We start from the raw sequence: 6631 nt of genomic DNA on the forward strand, positions 1-6631 counted from the left end.
AGGCAGTGTTGCGGGAAGCTCGGAGCAAGATGAAGGCAATGGAGAAGAGGCACAATGAAGAAATGGAAAGGATGCACAAGGTCCTGCTGCAGTACAGGCTGTCTGAAGGAAAGCAGGTGAGTGGAAGAGGAGGAAGCACTGCAGTCATGCAACAAGTGGTCTCTGCCCTTGCTGCCTTTCCCCTGCAGAGCTGCAGGTGCATGGGGCCAATGTCTCTGACCACCATGCTCTGTGGTCTCCATGGCAGCTGCTCAGAAGGACACTTGCTGGCTTGCTGAATCTCAGCTGCTGCCCTGGGCAGCAGGGCTAGTGCTTGGGCCCAGCAATCCTGGAATGTATTTCTACTGGCCTCTTAGTGCTCCCTTTGTTTTCTGAGGGGTTTGTTCAGGCGAGCATGGTGACCCATGCAGATTCTGAACAAGTTGTCCCTGTCCATGGTGAATGCAATCCTCAGAACAGGGTGAAGGGTAAAGTTGCCCTTTCCCTTTCACAGTCTCTACTACGGCTGACTGTGACAAGCTGCAGTCACTGACTGCTTGTTTGGGTTTGACTGGAGGGGGAAGAGTTGACAGCTCCGCTTGCAGCCGAACACCAGCGCTGCTCCTAAGGGCTTGCCTTTGAAATGCTCTGTCTGGTGCATCTCTGCCAGGCACCTTTCTGACACAAACAAATTTCTTGTCTCAGATGGGTGCAGGATATGCCATCAAAGCTGTTGCTGCAGCAGCATCCTCCGAAGAATCCTCCTCTCTGCAGCCTGAAAACCCGAGCATGAGCAATTTTCCCCGCTCAAGCCAGGAGAGAAGCAGTTCCTGAAGCTGCTGAGTATGTCCTGTGCATTCTTTGTCCAATCCAGCAGTGTATTCTAGTGTGTGTGCCTCAGCAAGGGCTCTAGCACATGTTCCTCCTTGCTTTGGTGCTGGGAGAGGAATTTTGGACTCCCTACAGAAGCCACTGTGGTGCTTGGATGCAGGCAGAGATTGCTTGGGGAGTTCCTTTTGCCTTTGAGGGCAGCTGGGCATGGGTGGGCTTTGCCTGAGCTTCCCTCTACAGTGAAGACAAAAGCAGGGATTGTTTTGGGAGAAGCAGAAGGCTGCCACCTAGCAAATGACTTGGAGAAGGTGTGTGCACTAGTCTGGCCAAACTGAGCAGAGCAGTTGGTTTGTTAGATTCCCTTTAGACTCCTGACTTGTCACCAGTCATTGGAGACAAAATACTGAGTGAATTGATCCTGGTTTTCCTCATCTTAGTCTTTTCTTTTCTGGGCTGTATAGCTCAGTGAACCACAAACTCCACCTCTGCTGCTGACAGTTGCAAGCAACAAATAGGCAAAGATCCAAAGTGCAGGTTCTGTGGAATTCTTTTCATTCTAAACCTCCTCAGAATGTGCCACAGGAAGAAGCAAACAGGTCCCAGTCTCACAGGTACTAGGAGAAGGCCGCAGGTCAACAACAGGAGTTCAGCCAATGGCTACAGGAAGAGGAGGAATTGGCAAGGCAGGTGAGTGCTGGAGATGATGGAGGCCTGCCAAGCTGCCTGCTCTTGTCTTGTCCTGCTGAAATCCTGAATTTCATTGTGGTAAACAGGCAAAATGAAATTAAAAGGAGGCTGATGACTTCTGAAAAACATGTGCCTATTTATTAAAAACTAGAACAACAGAGGATGAGGCCTCAGGGTAAGCCTAGGGTCTGTGGGAAAAGCCAGAGGTAACTGTAGCAGTGCCGTGTAACAAGGTGTTTCTCCAGACACGAGGTACCCTCGAAAGACCCCGGGTGCGTCCCACCCAGGGATTTTTAAAGTCTCTAGGGGTTTTCTGCTTGGTGCACTTTGGATCCTCTTGCAGATGGGTCCTTTTCTTGGTCACTGACAGGTCTGCATGTGTGGGGTAGAGAGTTATATCTTACTGACCGCCTTAAGATAAGAGATACTGCAACACTACAAAATCAGATCAACCAAAGCACTCCTAATCTATCAGTAATAATTAACAAAGTCTGAACTTGTATTTTCTATCCCAAGGCTTTGTACATCCATCCATCCATCCATCCACACAATGCCACTGTGATTAACTACACTGACACACAGGTTTGCATAACCATTATTTTCCCAAATACACTGGAGTATGGTAGAGCAAAAGCAAACATAGTTTGCAGTGTCTAAAGACACTGCATGTGCTTAAATGTTCCCTTTGTGTTCACAGCTTTCAATTATAATTTACCTTTATAAAGAAAGGTACTAAGCGTACTATAAATAAAGGTGCTAGAGGTTCCCATGAGCTCCACAGATCTGAGAGAGGTCTTTGAAGGCTAGGTCTGTAAAAGGAGAGGTGTTTCATTTGGAGGTTTTGGTTGCAGAATTTCCTGACTCTGAGTATTTGCTACCTGTCACTTCCCTTTACAATGTCTATAAAAACATTTTCATGCTGAAAATCACTGACAACTACCTTCCAGATTTATTCCTGGTTAAGCACCCATGCTGGCTCCTGTTGAAGCCAATAGCAGGTTTCTGAATATAGCAGGAATTGGATTAAAGCTAAAAGATCTGCCACTGCTATCACTGAAATACTAATTTGCATGTTTTCTTAGTTTAAAACCAAATTATGACCATGGCTTTTAATATAATCACAGAACTGAGGTCATTTGAGGCTACAGAAAGGTAAAAGCTATGCATGGGAAGGTAATAACAGGAATTTCTATGTTTGTGCTCACCTTGTTTGAGACAATGAGCGCAGTGTCACCTGTGCATCCCTGGATATGCCTTGAAGGTGCAATGCTTAATTTGTAATCAAAGTGGAAATGTATCTAAATTTATTAGGATAACCAGTTATTTTGCAAATAGACTGATAGAGAAACTTAGCAACTTTTAAGGAGTAAAATCCCAAGGCTATCAGGAAAGTGTACATATGCTTTTTGTTAAGAACGGGCAAGGAGACCAGCTCCTTTTTAATGCCTTTATTGAAGTGACCAGCTCTGGGTGGGGGCCCGAGGGGTCGCGCACACCGCCGCTGCTCCCTTTGGCGACGCAGAGGAGGAGGTAGTCAGTTTTGGTGTGCAGCAGAACTGGGGCTTCCGTCCTCACGGGCGTGCCTGGGAAGACGCCTTTGGACTCGTCGACTAAGGTTTTTGCTCTCGGCTGGCTCTACTTAGGTATGGCGACGCTTTGGAGATGATTTGTAGTGCTGGTAAGGTAGAGGGACTCCTTCCCGATGGCCAAAGTCAGTTTGTTGTTCAGGTTTTAAGTTGGCTTGTTGTCTTCAGGGGTTTTTCGGAGTTTCTGGTTACTGTCCTTAATTTGGATATCCCCAGAAGTGCTCTGGTCGCCATTTTCGGGAGCAGCAGAGGCAATACCCGGCGGTCGCAACATGGATGACAGGTACAGTGAAGGGGCACAACATGGAGAGAGGTAAGGTGTTAGAGGGATGCCGCGGGAGACAAGACTCATGCTATCATGATCATCAAGTCTCAGTTTATTGTGACAGATTACACAGTTTATATATGTTTGTTAATTAGCTCATACATATTGCAAAAGCCAAGCTCATGATTGGTTGCTATGTGACTTGTACTATTATCTTAAAAATATCTTTGTGATCGATACATGCCTGTCCAGCTGGCCTTGCAGTTAGAACAGCTTAGTACTCCTTTGTTCTTCTCTACTTCTACATACCAAGCAGTTTCAATATCCTGCTTTCTGCACACCATCTACTCTTCAGGGCCATGCGAACTTTGCAGCAGCCACGTAGCCCTCCCTATTTGGGTTAATTTTACAGTATCATGTCCCTTGTCGTTCAACCATTCCTCTGTCAGGCTCTCTTCATCTCCCCCGTTTTCCTTTTGTACAAGAAGGTGTGCATTCAGCATTTTCTGCAAAAGCTGCTGCATCAAGCCTTGCAAGCAAGTAAACACACAGGGCAAAACAAGCAAAAGTATCACAATTATGCTTAGAACTATTATGCCGTATTTGATAATGTCTCTTAACTATGGTCTGATCTCTAATCCTTTTAGCTATCTTTTTAAACCTAATCTATCCTCTACCTTTAACTGTTAAGTTAGCTCGGTCAATTTTCGTATTTGGTTATGGATAGATGTAGAGTGATCAGATAAGTTCATACAGCACATTCCTTCAAATTCTTCACAACTATGACCTTGGGCTAGAAGAAGTAAATTAGTGGTAGCTGCTCTGTTTTGCAGAACTGCATGACAGATACTACTTATATTTGTGGCAAGCTCACTCAACATTTTAGATGGAATACTAATTTACTTTTTTGTCCAGTAGGCTAGGATTTTCAATTGTGTGAGAGCTTGCACTGAAGCAACTTGTGGGGTGAAAAATGAGGTTATATTACAGAAGTGCACCCCACTTCATATTTCTCATGTTTTTGATTGTTCTGTTTAACATGAAAGGAACAAACTTAATTCTAAATACAAACTATATTTATGATAAACTTAATGTTATGCTTTTGATTATCTAATTGATTCTCCCTCTTTTTCTTTTGCCATTGAAAAGCAATGGTAAAATGAACAGAAAAATCACAGGCATTACTAAAACTCATTAAAACTTAGCAAAAAAGTCTATAACATAATTAAAAACACACTTATGAAAAAACTTAAAAGCCTACAATCTTCTGCGGGTGAAACACAAATCTTTGCACAATTCACTTTTGCTGTGCATCCTCTGATTTACTTGTGGAGAGATTAGTGTTCTCTTGAAATTGATAAGTTTAACATTCTTCACTGAAATCTATCCAGATTCTGCACCTGCTAAAACACAAACAAATTCAACACTCCCCACAGGGACTGGAGGGTCCTCTCTCAATTCTGTTTCTTAAAATTTGCATGAAGAAATGGAAATATCAACATCTTTGTTATAAACATGAAAAAACATCAAGAACAAAACAATGCATACACAATTAATATTACATATAAAATCACAGTTACCAAGTGCTACACTATCAAATTGTCATCCCAGAGTCTGCAGCAGCTGATAAACCTTAAAACAACAGAGATTTGGATAAAACATGTCCGGATCATGTCTCTCCAAAACTCCCTTTGAGGCTCAGCTGCCCTATATGGTCAAATTGTCAAGCCAAAAGGACTTGAATACTTTTTGATGCAGAAAACACCTGGGTCAGTCACACCATCCATGTAGAGCCAGAGCTTGGCCAGAGCTCAAACTCTAATTGGAGGATATGTTTTAACACATTATAAAACAAAAGTCCTAGAAATAACAGTTATAAGTAAAAAACCTTATTATTAAAAATTTATCAAACTATCAAATAATTGAACCTGTCTAAAATCTCTTTCAAGACAAAAATTCTCTAAATACAACAAACCCTTTCTTCAGAAATCTGAAAATTTGAAGTCTGAAATTTTGAATTAAAATTTGGACAATGAATTTTTAAAGGAAGATGAATTGCAGCTGCATAAAAGATTGGATAAAGAAAACACATGAGTAGTTAAAAAATCAAAAAGACAGGATCCTGAAAAAACATCTTGTAATCAATCACCTAAAGAGACAATAAAACATATGAAAACTGACTGTAAATACTATAACAACACCTTAATACCTTAATACCTTAATAATAATTCTTATCACAAAAATCAGACAACTCACATTTTATGATCAACCTATTAACAAGAAATGTTTAAAATGGTTTAAGACAATCCTTTTAAAGCACTCATATAACATTAGTAACAATCACTACTTATCATTACAAAAACTTAACAATCACTATTTATCGTATTATCTATAAAACTTAAAAATCACTATTACTTATATTATTATCTATAAAAACCCAAAGACAGAGATTACAAACTCAATACTAAAATTCCATCAGATGAAATTTTCTCAACTCTTTGTTTGCAGAGACATTTTTGGTAATGAAATCATTACTAACATTTCTATCTTTATACAGTGATTTTTATCTATATCATATTTGAAATAACATTGATTCACATAATGTTCATCCTTCTTGGTATCTTGGAAAACACTCGGTACTGCTGTACTTTTTCATTACGTCTCTGACTCTTGTAAGAAATTGGAAAAACGCTGTTGAAATTTTTGCTGTAGTGTCGCGATCCCGCCATCGGCGGCGCTGCTGCTCTCGGCGTTGTCGCTGCCATGGCAACCAGGACTGTGCCGCCATCTCCGCCGCCATTGCTGGGCGCTGCGGGGCGATGAGGGGCGGCGCCGCCTCGCTCCCGTCCTTGTTGCGCCACCTTGTGGATGGGAGAAGAGACACCCCCGCCACGGCCGCGCCCCGCCTGCTCCGGCTCCAGCGCGGCTGAGCCCCAGGAACGCCCCTCTCCCCCCTTGCGCTGCTGCTCGGCAGCAAGGAGCCTTCCGTCTCTCGGCTGATGTCCGCTCCGCCCCGGGCTCGCCTCCGGCTCGGTGCTGGCCGGCCCCGCTCTGTCTGGCCCCGCGCCCGCCGCTCCGCGCTGCCGCTCCTGCGCTCCGCCCGGGCGGCTGGCCGGTGCTCACCGCCGCAGCCCGCTGCCTTAGTTCTGCCAACCTCCGACCTCCGCGGGTTGCTGCGCTCGCTTTTCTTCGGCAAGGCAGCGCTCCCGCTCCAGCTCCCGGCCCCGGCCACGTCCACACCCGCCGTTCGGGTTCCTCGTGAACGCCGAGGTCTTCACTGCTC

Source organism: Lonchura striata, chromosome Z, assembly GCF_050655825.1.
Source record: "Lonchura striata isolate lonStrDom1 chromosome Z, ASM5065582v1, whole genome shotgun sequence".
NCBI lineage: Eukaryota > Metazoa > Chordata > Aves > Passeriformes > Estrildidae > Lonchura > Lonchura striata.